This window comes from Zonotrichia albicollis, chromosome 7, assembly GCF_047830755.1.
Source record: "Zonotrichia albicollis isolate bZonAlb1 chromosome 7, bZonAlb1.hap1, whole genome shotgun sequence".
In the NCBI taxonomy this organism is placed as follows: Eukaryota; Metazoa; Chordata; class Aves; order Passeriformes; family Passerellidae; genus Zonotrichia; species Zonotrichia albicollis.
Window position 1 is genome coordinate 23161220 of NC_133825.1, and position 13281 is coordinate 23174500.

At 41.0% G+C, this 13281-nt stretch overlaps 1 long non-coding RNA gene across 2 annotated transcripts in view; it reads left to right on the forward strand.

The window, feature by feature from the left end:
• Nucleotides 1-247: 247 nt before the first annotated feature.
• The window catches only part of LOC141729679 (uncharacterized), a 254031-nt gene continuing 240997 nt past the window's right edge, over nt 248-13281 (forward strand). For both annotated transcript variants that reach the window (XR_012581081.1, XR_012581080.1), the window contains exon 1: nt 248-374. This is a non-coding gene — a long non-coding RNA (uncharacterized LOC141729679). The remainder of the gene's footprint in view (nt 375-13281) is intronic.

The window sequence follows — 13281 nt, forward strand, 5'->3', positions numbered from 1 at the left end:
CAGTGAGAGGCTGTCACCACACCACTGTGACATGTGTGTGTCCTGCTGTCTGCCATTCCCTGGGACTGGGATATTTGCTAGAAAATGTTTTCCCCTCCATGAACATCATCCTGAGAAATAAACCCACGAGACTTTGGGGAGCAGAGACACCAACTCATCCTCTCCTTACCTCCCCATTCCTTAGGCACCTGCAAGAGTTGGGAATAACCTGGCCTCCAACAGTTTCCCTCTTGTTGTCTCTTTTTTCAGATGGCAACAATATGGCATACTTTTCAAAGCTGGAGTGCAGTGTTCTTCACTCTGTTGGAGCTTCTGTCCCTCTGGAGGCCCTGGATGAGTTGGGGATACCATGAGTGAGGCTGAAATCTTCTACTGTAAGTACATTTTAATTGAAGCAGAGGTTTATGTGGAAAGGTGCACAGACATCAGCTGCTTTGTTTTTCAATAAGCATTCTTGTGGTTTTCTGTGATTTTTTCCTGCTCTGGGAGCTGTGAGGAAGGTTGGAGAGGTGCAGTGGGTGTTTCATGGCCTGTGTGCATCAGGTGTATGAGGCCGGTGAGAAGGAGCTTGGGGTTTTGTACGGTAAATAAAGTAATATTTAGTAACAGCAGTGGTCTTTTAGCACTGAGTTTGGTTAGCATGGCCACACTGAACAGCTGCAGAAGCAAATGGTGTGGCAATGTAGTGTGCTGCTCAGCCATAGACCAGTGGAGTCTGCTGCTGTCCACAGAGCCAAACCCATAAATGCAGGTGTTAACAGGTCTGATGCATGTTTAGATTTCATCCATTAGAATGATCTATTTTGAAATAAGCTTGCAAATGAGTAATCAAGAACATTCTCTGTGGAACAGACTTGTCTGCTAGTATACTGCAGAAAGAACTGATAGAAAGAACTGCAAATAGAGTAAGGCTTAAAGAAAGTTGATGTGAAACAAAATTCAGTTCCCTTTGGTTATGCTAATTAAGGGAGTTTACACATTTCACCACGATTAACTGAGATGCTGTAGTAGAGCTCAATATATGTGGGAGTTCATTTACTTGTCTGTAGTTCTACTTCTTTATTTAACAAATGCTTCTTGATTTAAATGGAAATCTCTAATTGCAAAATGATTCCTGATGCAGCATGTCACAACAAATACATACATTCCATTACAAAAAGAAAACTTTGTTTATATTATTATCACTGTTGTCCTAGGCTTTCTTAATTCCTCCACTTTCCTTCATTTAGCTTAAAGTTCACAGTATGTCTGTCTGAAACAATAACAGCAACAAAATGGGATGTCTATTAGCAATGAATCAGTGGCATTTACACAAATCTGCTGTACTAATGGTGGATGTTTTGTTTGAAATCTGAGTTTTCTTCCTGATAGAACCAGGAAAGGTTTTGATGGAAAACAAAAAAGGTGACATTTTGTGCTGGCTCACATCAATGAGCCTCCCTGGACTCTAGAGGGATTCTCCTTATTGCAGACTCAGGGCCAACATTAGGAGAGTAAGGGTTTAGATGACAGGCAGTTAATAGAAGGGTGTTTCTGGGATGAATTTCTGGTTTTTCTAGAGTAAAAAATAGAGGGACAATGTGAAGTGAAGGAAAGGAAGGGTAAAACAGAAAAAGCCAGATAAAGGAAGGGGGAAATCCTCAGAAATGGGATGATCTGAGGACTCCCATGCACTGCTGCTTTGAGGAGACTGGATTTGCATGCAGGATAATGAGCAGCAGAGGCATCCTGTGCCTGGCTTGGTCTGTGCCCTCAGTGCAGCAGCAGAAAAATCCCTGCCTTCACTGGAATTTCACACACAGGGGAAATGCTTCTGTTGCTGTGATATTCTTTGGGAAAACAGGAAGCACTTGTAATGGAAAATGTGCAATATGAGTGATAAAGAGGGTCGTTGAGGTTCTGTCCTGCAGAAAAATGACCTTCATTTGTTTTCTAAGTATAAAGCAGGAGGGAGATAATATTTCCCCTGTGCCAGAGCTGATTGTTCTAGAACTAATGTGAAAACCCCAAAGTTGGGGAAACACATTAAAAGGAAGGACATGACAACCAAAGAACAGAACACAGACTAAGACAATGCTTCCTGTCCCATTTATTAAATGCTATTTATAATTCCAGCTAAGAATATAAATGATCATATATAGAAAATCATAGCACACTAAAAAAAAGTTTTCTAATTCTATTTGGGGCTTTATTAATAACTGGCAGCTTTATCACAATATACATTAATTACATGTGGAGCTACATTTGCATAACACCACAGCTGCCATTTAAAGCAAAAACTCACTCAGATGTTTGGTAGATCTAAGCATTTTATTCAGATTTCAGAAAATGTGCCTGTTAGAAGATTTAAGTAGACCATGAAATAGGCCAATTTCCCTGCTGTTTTTGCCTATGTAATTCATTCAGCACAGATGATGAGGAGATACCAAGTACCAAAGGAGTTATATCCTTTTTGCCCTGTGGTCTCTGGGCAGTCTGTTTTCTCCACTTGGCATTAAATTCACTCCAAAGGTACTAATCAATGTGGTGTGTTCAGAATGTTCAACTGATGTAGGGAATTTTGGAGGTTTCTATTTCCTTGTAGTTTTTTGTAGGGTCTTTTCTTTTTTTTTTTTATTCTGCCAAATATCAAGTCCTCAAACAGGAAAATAATGACATATATATGTATATATAATTCATCTTTCATAGTGGTGAAAATTTCTTTGTCTTTACTGCATAAATCTGTGAATGAATGTCCTGCAAGATGTGTAATATTTTAAATAATATCTGGCTGTGGAGGCAGGAGGTGCCATTTGCCTCAGGACAGACAGAGCAGAGCTCCAGGTGTGCCCACTCTGAGGCATTCCCCAGTTCATTTTGGGTGCTGTGGGGTGGGTGCCACATCCAGCATCTGTCACACTGCTTTGCAGCACTGCCAGTGAATCCTGCATGTGACACAAGGCTTTGCTTCCAGGATCCCTGCCATCACTGTCTGTGTGGTAGAGCTCCTGCTTCCTCCTGAGTTAGTGTGCTGGAATGTTGGCTTTTCAGAAATTCCTGGCATGTGAATAAGTGCAATTGTACAAGAAGAGCAGCAAGTGTTGAATACATTGGTTGTTTCCAACTCAGCTGCTGAGTGTGCAGTGCTGCTGCTCTGACATGCTGCTGTCTTGCATTGTGCTTTTGTATTTTACTTTTCCTTGCCCTGAGAACAAGTGGTTCTGCTTTTGGGCCTGTGTGTAACTGGAGCCTCATTCACCATTGCTCAGAGCAGTGTCCCCAGAGACTCTGAGCTGAGCCTTAGCTTTCAGACAGGTTTGGAGTGTGTTTGGGGATCTGTCATCTTCACTCAGCTACTGTTCTCTGTAACAAATTCCTGGTAAGGGCTTGCCCTTAAGTGTTTTCATTGCTGGAGATCCAATTTCCAGAAAGTCAGCTGTCCATTAAATAGTAGTTGCACCGTTTTTTTGGTCTCAGATCCTTTGTTGAATTTCCATTGAGGAAACTGACTTCAGCTGAGTTGCTCCAGGTATAAATCAGTGTGATAGAAGGTAGAATTTGTCCCTTTCTTTTTCAGCCAAATTGTGTGCTTCCAGGGTCTGGAAAACTATTTCCTCCTTCTTACTTGTTTGATGCTTATCAGAATCCCCTGAAATCGACAACAGGGATGAAATAATCCACTTTTCTGCTTAAGTGATGTGGCACCACATATTTCAATACTTGCACTGCTGTCCAGCTTATTTCAACAATTTGCTGTTTAAATACTCCTCCTTCAGGTAAAATACCTGTAAAAAAGCACATGTAGGAATTGGTGCTTTCCTCAAAGATTGAACACCTTTACTATTATTTGTCTCTTGCCTTTCATTTTTTGCTTTCTAAAGAACAACTTTTCCAACTTGCCTATCTCATTTTAACCTGAAAATCTAACTATCAAATGTCAGCTTCCTTTTGAGTCAGCTGGTAGGAACTGATCCAATAGGCTGGAACTGGGAAAGGATGGTGCCTGGTGGTGTGGGCATGTGCATTGTTTTCTTTTGCGCTAATCCAAATGGATGGGATGAATTTCAGAGCTCCTGAAGGTGAGATATGGCTTGGATCCCAAGTAAAATGTGCTCCTGGTGTGTCCCACATCAGAATGTGGAATATTCCGTGCTCCACTCCCTGGGGCTGTGTGGCATTGCTAATAGGCAGCAGTTGTATATCTGAATTTATGCCAGGAGTAGGTAAACTGCAAGGGGGAGACCAGATCAGCCCCAGCTAATCCCTGGTTCTGGAGCAGCAGCTCCTACTGTCTTAAAGCAAAAACTGGCTGTGCCTAAGGCATAACCTCTGTGTGAAGGATGGTATTTATGTTGAATATAAGTGATGATAAGGGTGCCAAGGTGACACCAGCCTGTTCTTGCTCTAGGAATCAGGGGGGTTGGCAGAACACAAGGCAGACGTTGTTGTGTGCACCCAATATTGTTCCATGTGTTCTCATTTACTAATGCCTATCCTACAGTGAATGGAAATGACTCTGCTTTTCTCACCAAGAAACCAGGTATGCAAACATAATCCCTGACAAACCAAGGAAACAAAAATTAAAATCTATGTAATGATGCAATGTGGTCAATTAATGAAACCACATGGATTCCTGGTTTCGCCTGATGCTCACCCAACTTTCACAGATGTTTACAGCAGGAAAAATTCCTTGATCTGGATTCAGATTAGGGTTTATATTCCCCCACCCTATGATTTTTCTCATCTCAGAGAAAGTTATTAGAGAAGATCAGATATATTTAAATTCCTGTTTTACTAAAGGTTTTGGGGTGCAGAAAAATAACCTGTAACCACTTCTGTTTCTTCATTATTCAAACAGCTATTCTTAGGTTCAAGCAAATGAAGCTTTCCTGTTTTCCATAGTTGCATAATTAATCTGTAAGAACTTTGACATTTCAAAGAATGTGCTGTTCCTAGCCTTTGTTGGTATCTGCATATTTCTCTAGATTTCTGGCCTGATATTTACACTTAATGAATGAACATGAACTCAAACTCTTGAGGTCTGATCAGATTTTTTTGTGATTGACTAAGCTACAGAGGGTAAACTTCTAGGTATTGTTTCCTTTATTAATATCTAGTCTGCTCCAAGCTGCAGTAGTGAAGAATTTTCTGGATCCCTTAGAAGTTATGAACAGTTCAGGATTTGGGCCTCTTGGCTGAAATAGTGAGCAGGAAAAATTTCCATTCTGGTATTGTCTGCTATGCTTCAAACTGGTGTCAATTTTGTTACAGTACAAAACTTTGTGGCCTTGTGAGGACCATGGGTGAAAGAAGAATGAGACAAGCTGGGCATTTCTAGGCCCCTACAATGAATGAAATCACAGCCAGGCTATTGGTTGTACATCTCATTAATGTGTGGTTTTATTGGCAGATGACTGAGAAATTTACTTCTGGTGACTTTTCATGGTAGCATGAAGACCAGTATTGCTACCCCAAGGCATGTGGTACGAAAATAATCACATTCTTCCACTCTAAAACGTGCAAAGAAAAAATAAGTATAGTAGATTCTTTCTTTTTTTATCTTGGTATGCCAAAGGGAATTGTGTACATATCTCTCTGAATAGCAGTTGTTCAAGAACACTCTTTGCTACCAGAAGTCCACTGAAAAATTGCAAAGAGTTGCCCTTTGCACCATGAAATCCCCAGGCACCCACCGGGAAAGAAGATGCTGTATAAGTCAGGGCAAGGATCCAAGGAGAGATCACCCAGAGTGCAAAACACTGGGTAGTGATTATAGAAAATCCTGGGAATTAATTGTATCATATAAGATGTTCCACTTTCTGGTGAAACTTGGCTTCTGCAAGTGTAGCGGGAGAAGGTAAATTACCCCAGCATTTATTGATCTACTTGTTTAGGCAGCACTGCTTCTCTCATGGATCACCACCTGGATCTCTGATATGGCTGGGTTCCACTCAGAATGAAAACAGCTCTAACTCCTCTAACTGTGGCTCTGAGAGGAGCAGAAGTGAATGACATTAACTTCAGTGATATCTGGACCTGGCACAGGAAGAGCTGCAGGAAATCCCTGCAATGCCAGGCTTTAAGATGCTGGGTAGCCCTGGCTGCTGATCAGCTCATGACGAGGCGCAGACTGTACTTGTTAGAGGGAATATTTGCTCTTGGCAGAGAGATTCCCTTGGGAGGCCTTAGTGAATCATCCCCTGGGAGACTTCACTGCAGCTACAGGTACAGCTACAGCCCACTGCTCCCATGTGGGCAGCTGTGTGCCCTGCCCTGCTGCAGGCCAGACAGGGTTCTGTGGCACACACCAGCCCAGCTGCTGGCACAAACAGAAGGAGCAGCTCAGCAGCAGCTGGCAAGGGCATCCCAGCAGCCCAGACCCAGCCTGCTCCCAGACACTGAGCCCGCTGACCCAGAAGGTGTTGTCATTTCAAGGTTAAGTGCACAATCTGGAGATGTTGTGTGGCAGAGCCATTCTTGTGCTCACAAGGTGTGTGCCTAACACATATTTAGCTTTACTAAATACATACAATTTTTCTTCAGTAAACAATGCTGCATGGATGCAGTGCTGAAAATATTATTTGTGATTAAGGAACAATGGATAAGTATTTAACAATAAACCTCTGTGTGTGTGTGTGTAGATGCTGGTGTTGAATTATCAGTGAAAACAGTCCTTTAATAGATATTAAGGTATTTAATTGACATCTCATGTGATTTCATACCCTGGTAGCTCCACAAAAGGCAATGGAGTGGTCTGTGCTACTAGAATAAAACCAAAACATTAAACTTAATCTACTCATAAAATCAGGGAAAAACTAACTAGTTCTCTTTGCTCTCTGTATGTGAAAGCCTTCTGTCTGTCCGGTAAAAACCTACATAGATTCTTCCAGGGCAGAAAAACTGGAATTAAAATTGGGAAGAAACTATTGTTGAACAGAAAACTGCCCATGTTGCATTTCTGAATAGATTTTAATCTTTGACTATGGGAGCACCTCTCAAGAGTGGTTCAGTTTTGGATTTGTCACTCTTCTGGGTAGAAATTGTCACCATCTGCAAAGGCAGCAAATATTCTTACGGAATATTTATAACTATATGTTTTTGTTTTACTGTGTAACTCTGGCAAAATCATGTTCTTAAGAGCACACAGCAGTTTTTGTAGGTAGGAGGTGACATCATAAAACCTTTTTATGAGAATTAGGCAGATGTATTTGGTAGAATCAGTAATTTATTCTTAAATACTATGGAGAATAATGCACTTTTGATCATTCAACCAACAATCTGGTTTTTAGGGTTTATTTTTGAGTAAAATAGATGAAATCTTACATCTGGATGTTTTCAAAACACCATTAGATCTGCTTTTATTTTCCTTGTATCATCTTAGGACATGCTCTAGGACTAACAACACAGGCTAATCATGGACAAGATGCATACACAGAGATAAATTCAGTCAAAAAGGGTTATCAGCTGGTCACTGCTAAATTTGGGTTGCACTAAAATGGAAATTCAAATATATCACAATTTTGTTGTTGATTCTTAAAGCAGTGAAGTAGCAGTGTCCAGTGCAAAAGTTTTGCTTTACCCCTGTGTAACTGAGCTAAGAATTCTGAATGAAGGAAAAACTCCTGTGCAACTTTTTCACATGCTGAGACAGAGCTCTACTACAATCTTCATTAAACATGCCATAATATTTGCAACACAGACATTCATTTTTGTAGTCTTTTACAGAGGTTATGAGGAGTAAACTTAGAAACTTCATTATTCTTTCCTTCTGAATCTATTGCAGGTGATAATTTTTCTCCCAACAATAGACTGTAATTTTGTTATGGCTGCAGAAACTTCTTTATGAATGTGCTAACAGGCATAATTCTCTAATAGCATGATAGATCCATAACAGATTTAGTTAATCTTCTGCTACATTGTCTCTGAGCTGTGCTCATTCATTGCAGTGGAACAACAGAGGATTGTACATTTTGCCCTAAACTACTGTGGCTGGGATCTGGCCTCGTGTAGGGGCTGCCCCAGTGGAGTCAGATCACTGCACCAAATCTGTGCCAAGCAGCTGCTTGGATGCTTCAGAAGTTTGGGAGGATTTGTGTTCAGGCTTGGTGGGACAGAGGGAAAGGATCCCTCAGGTCCCTGCCCCAAAGAACACACAGAATAAATAGCACAAGAAAATGGGCAGAAGCAGAGTGGCAGGATCACCACTGAGAGGGCAATCAGATCCCCTGCCAAAAACTGCCAGTATTTCACATTGTCCTTCTGATTTTAAAGGATTACATTTGGCTTAAAAGAAGATACTAAAAATTGCTAGCAAATATGGAAATACTTAATTTCTTAACATTTTAAATGCAAACAAATAATAAAACCCTCAGTATCCTAAATTGGGTTAGGCTGGGGATATGGTTTATGAAAATATTTCCAGTTCACTTTGTTCAAAATCCTCTTGAGTGTCAGCTCACTCTCAAGTATCAGCATTGCTGTGTTTTAGTACTCAATCTGCCTTTCTTGCAAAGATTTTTCAGATAACTTGCATGCATAAATTTCAATCAGCATTCTCTACAGGACTTTTTAAAAACACTACTGAGATCAATTTAAAATAACATTTCCAATGAAATTTTAAGCTGCCTAGAATTATTTTCAAAAAGCATTTCTCATATACAGTTATGTTATAAAATGGTTGTCCATATCATAATAGGGAAGACAACAAAATTGCTGTTAAATGAAAATATAGAATGATTTTGTACTCATTAAAGAACAGGATTGCAGAAATGGGATTGTGGTATGACACACCACTTTTAATTTCTGTAAAAAACATTCCTATACATTTCAGTATAAATGTTCCAATGTTGGTTTGTGTGCTTCCTGAGCTTTGAAACTCTTCAGGCTGAAGCCTCCAGAAATGCAGGAGTTAGGATGGCTGAAATGGGAATGGGGAGAAGTGTGTGGGATGCAGGTGGATGTAAGGAAGGGATTCACCTAAACACCCCCCAGCATAAACATATTAGGAAGGAATGGATTGTAGATTATTGGGAAGAATAGATTACTTTGCTCTCCCTTCTTGGTTCCCTTTTCCTTATTTTGCTGCCATCCTCCATCTGTGCCCCCAGCTGCCAGGCAGTTACACCCTGCTCCTGAAGCAAAGCTTTTCCATCTCTCCTTGGCCTTCCCAAGCAGGGAGAGCCCCAAGCCCCTTGTACAAGTGGCTGTGATGCAGAGCTTGTGACACTTGCCACAATAACCTGAACCTGGTTTAATTAACCCCAGATAATGAGGTTAATTAACAGGGTAGCAGTTAGAAATAGAATGTGACAGGTTACTGATGGCTTACCATGATCATGTATTGTGTCAGAAACGACTCTGCATGTCAGGAGATGGGATTCCAAAGCAGGAACTCATTTAGGGTTCCCTCTCATCAGCAGGAAAATCACCATTTGGTTATTTCAGTGGTGAGGAATCATTTGGGTGATTACAAGATGAGTAGGAATGGAAGGAGTGAGAACAGCAGGACTAGCTGTAAAAGTCCTCACAGAGAAAATTTTAGGAAATGGTTAATAACTTGGGTTTTTGAGATCATTTTGGGGATTGAAATGCACAAAATGCTAAACCAAACAAAAAAAAAAATCCCAAAAATTGTTCTGAGCTGGCCTGGAGGCTCAGTCTGGCTCCCCGGGTGCCACCCAGCAGCCTGGGGGCAGCACCAAGCTCTGCCTGCCCTGGGCCCTCTCCTCCAGCCAAACACCACTCACGACAGCAGTGAAATGCTTCAGAGTCCTGCTTTTCTTTCAAACATCATCTAAATTGGTTTCCAGATTTGGAGACTGAGTCTCTGCCTGCTGTTTTGCATAAGCATTGTCTCTTTGGGATAAAAAAAGAATTGGTAAAATTTTAAGTCTTAGTTGTAAAAAAATAGAAGAAAAAATAATTTAGTTAATTATTTAACTAAATAATTAGGAGGAATTACTTGCTGAGAAGTCTGCACTAGTCTTTTATTTAATCAAAACAGTGTCTAGATCAGCTGTGATGTGTTTTCCAGGTATCTTCAATTGAACTGTGGGAAAATCTTCAATAAACCCGTGCTTGTGGGTTTTGCCGACAGCCCAAGAGACTTGTCCAGCAACAAGTATTTTAAGTAAAATTGCAAATATGCAAACCAAGCCTTGGGCTGGATAGATTGCAGCACTTCAGTGCAATCAGCATGATTTCTAAAAGCTGTGGGCAAGCTGCAGTTCCTTGTTTGTGCCAAAGCCACGGATTTACTCAGTGTTCTGTGAGGTCTCAGAAGCCTCAGTGGTGTTGTCCTGCATGGCTGAGAGTGTGAGGCCAGCACACATCTTCCTGGAGAGGTTCCAGCTTGGGGTTCATGTTTTGTGAGGAGACAATTGCACTTCTCAAGTGCTGCTAATACACATGTGTGATCTGAAAGAGACCTAGAGCTGCTGCTGCCGCTAATACCAGGCTTTTTCTCTGCTTGTAAAAAGAGTTATTCTCACAATAAGATGCAGTGCTTGCCAAAGGAATAAAAAATGGCAGTTTTTACTTTAATGGGAGCAATTTGAGGAACTGGAGTTGTTTTAGGAATGCACTCCAACAGGGCTGGAAATGCATTAAAGGTGTTGGTGTCTGACTTTGCTGAACATGAGGAGGGCTGGCAGTAGCAGCAGCCAAGCTGAAAGTGAGTGCTGAAGGAGCTCCAGCAAACCTTGAGCAGAGTCTGAAGAGATGCTGCAGTCTGAGCAATGACGGCAGTGCTGCACTTGTCCTTTCTAAGCAGTAATTTTTAACAAATATGACTTCAAAGATTCATTCATGCCAACTCATGCGCGTATCTTTGCCATTCCCATCCAGCTCGGTCATTCCATGTTTAAGTAAATATTGTTTTCTGTGGTGCTTGTGGGACAGCCCTGGTGAGTCAAGGGTAGCAAGGGGCTGGGACCGGATTGATGTTTATCTGTGAATTATTGGAGTCATGTCTGGCAGAAAATCTCATTTTGGTGGTTGCTGAGATGAGCTGGTGTCTTGGAGACACTGCTGTGAGTGCTTTGTGGGGTATTAGTACACTTTCCCTGCACAGAGATCGTCTGGCACTGCACAAATCTCAGCAGCAGCACAAGGAGTGCGTGACAGCTCTGGAGACTCTGGTTCCTTTGTCTCCAGCACAGGCACTGCCTAAGCAGCAGCTTTGAGTCCCTTCTCACTGTCCTTGTCATGGGATGGAAATGCCTTTTTCTGCCTTGTGCTCACTTGTTACCCTGGCAGGTGACACTGCAGAGGCCTCTCCCTGTCCCATCCTTCCTGTGCCAGATCAGCAGCACAGCCTTGGGGATGATCATTACCTGTACAGATCTGCTGAGGTGTGTTCTGTTATTACAGTGTTATTATGAATGGTTCAAACACCGCATCATCTCTAAAGGACAGAACCAGTACATTTTAGAATCCATTAGCCCTTTAAAAATAATTGGATATCTTCTCATCTTTGTTAATTTGCAGCCTTTGGTAATTCACACTGGGTGATCTAGTCATTAGTGCAAATTATATTTAAGAAGTAGAACTTAAATATATTCCGTTCTACAAAACCTTGCAAGTATGGTAGGAAAACAATTGCGCTGCCAGTTACTTGATTTGTGTGGTATTATATTAAAGAAACCCTGGTAGAATTTAATTTGGTGCTCTGGGTTTATGGTGTATCACAGTTTGTTATCCTCAAAGAAGTAAAATTTAATTATAACTGAAACGCTAAAACAAGTATTTTAAAAAAAATATTGTAAAAAAATTATTTTTCTCTTTCAATATCTTGCTGGAAAGAAGAAACCATTTCTCACTGTAGAGTAGAATAATAAATACACAGACAGACTTGCAACGCTATTGTTCAAGACTGTAGAATTATTGTCTCAAAGAGCTCCTCAATTGCTACAGTAAAAAAATATATATCTTACAGCTCTGGTGCCAGTATAATTTCTTTTTGCCATACAAATAAACAGGTTTTTAGCTACAGAGTACATGTAATAAAGGTGTTGTCAGATCAGAAAAGAGGGGTTCTTCATTAACTGATTCTGATATTAGTTGATGTTTTTCAAATGGATACAATCAAAAGAATGCTTCTACAGTTTTAAAAGCAGAGAGTGCTAATGGAGAAAAAGGAAACTGAAGTTACAAAATAAATTGAAGGAAAATAAGATATTGGAGAGTGTTTTTGTAGATACGGTGCTGATATGAGGACAAAAATGCATCTACAGATCTTTACTTTTGTGTGTGAATCATTTAATACAGGATCTGAAGCAAGGCTAGTTATAATAAAGTGTAAATTCAGAACATAATTCTTCAAAGCAGCAGACAGAAAATGACAGGTAAAAAAAGCAGCACTGATTTTTTTTCCAAAGTTTTTATTTGTTAGTGGTTTGGTAGCTCCAGGTCAGAGTCAGGGCAGGAAGGGATGCTACAAATTAAACCTGCACTGTTTAGGATGCAAATCTCTATTCTGTGTTCTGGATAGTAAAAGGACAATTTTCCTAAGTAATGGAACTGGCACAGCAGTGCAAATTCCTCTCTGTTGCTTGTCCTTGTGTTATTTATCAGGGAAATTAGCAGCTGTATTTACAGCCTCTGAAGGACTGTGCTGAGGAGGAGTCCTTGGAGACTGCAGAGAGCCTCCTGAAGGATGGCAGCTCACACACCGCTCCTCTGTTAGCTGAAGGGAAATCAGACATGAAATGAGAGCAGATTATGGGCACAGCATCAGCATGGCAGCATCTGTAACAGTGTCTGCCCCTGCTGCTGGGATGGGGGACCCAGCAGCATCCAGCAGCTCTGTCACCCTGCGTGCCTGCACCAGTTCCCCAAATTGTCACATTCTTTGCTCTTTATCTTTCAAGGCTGAAGGGTTTTTTTTCCACAGCTTTCTGAAAAGGTGGTGTGGAGAATCAATATCAATAATTATTGATATTGCTGGGTTTAAGCTGCCACAGGGGTCATTGGAGGTCACAGGGTTGGCAAGGGAAGGAGGACACTGGTGACAGCAAATGTCAGGTTTTTCCACATAGAAGAAATGAGATAATTCACAAGGAGACCCACTACAAATTAACCAACGAATAGCTGTATTATGGTGTCCCTTAGCAGTCTTGAGTTTGTCTCTCTGAGAGAGCACTCTGCAATCTTTCCTCTGCTTACTTCAGTAGCTGCAGTGTGGAGTCTGAGGCTGCCCCTCACCACTGTCCCAAGGATTTACACAGCAAATTGTTCCTCTTGAACTCAGTAGGAAGTCTGAATCTGTGAGGTGAAATGCCTTCCAGGATACTTCAGGGAATT